Source organism: Lactuca virosa, chromosome 4 (genome assembly GCF_052849685.1).
Source record: "Lactuca virosa cultivar CGN04683 chromosome 4, Lactuca_virosa_CGN04683_v6, whole genome shotgun sequence".
NCBI classification, from domain to species: Eukaryota; Viridiplantae; Streptophyta; class Magnoliopsida; order Asterales; family Asteraceae; genus Lactuca; species Lactuca virosa.
Window position 1 is genome coordinate 502,621,678 of NC_136429.1, and position 504 is coordinate 502,622,181.

Below are 504 nucleotides of genomic sequence, written 5' to 3' on the forward strand. Positions count from 1 at the left end.
AGGTCATTTTGAGGACAATTCCTGAACAATCCTTTGTAGCGCTCCCATGCCTCATAAAGTGACTCACCCGGATTTTTCTCAAAATTGGCTATTGCCTTCTTGAGTTTAGCTATCTTGGAAGGTGGTCAAAATTGTTCTAAAAACTGTTCGTGCATTTGGGCGCAAGTAGTGATTGCACCAGGTGGTAGTGCCTTTAGCCAATCTTTTGCAGCTCCTTTAAAAGTGACTGGTAGCATCCTCAGCAAGACTGTCTCTCTAGGAACATTTAGGACATTGAAATAGTCTGCTATGTCATTAACTTCATCCAAATGCTTGTAAGCATCCTCATGATCCTTTCCAGAAAATGGTACATCCTTGAGTACAGTGAGGATGTGTCCATTTAGCTCAAATGTGGCAGTTGCAGGAATTGCATGCTGTACTAGGCCAGGACCAGCATCATCTCTAATTCGCTTATTGTAAGCTCCCATGGACATATCCGCAATGTTTGTCATCTCGTTTTCTAGC

The 504-nt window shown here is 42.7% G+C and overlaps 1 non-coding gene across 1 annotated transcript; it reads left to right on the top strand.

The window, feature by feature from the left end:
* LOC145110189 (small nucleolar RNA R71) lies at positions 1–107 on the top strand. Its single transcript, XR_013709570.1, has one exon. It is a non-coding gene; the product is annotated as a small nucleolar RNA R71 (small nucleolar RNA).
* The last annotated feature ends 397 nt before the right edge of the window (positions 108–504 follow it).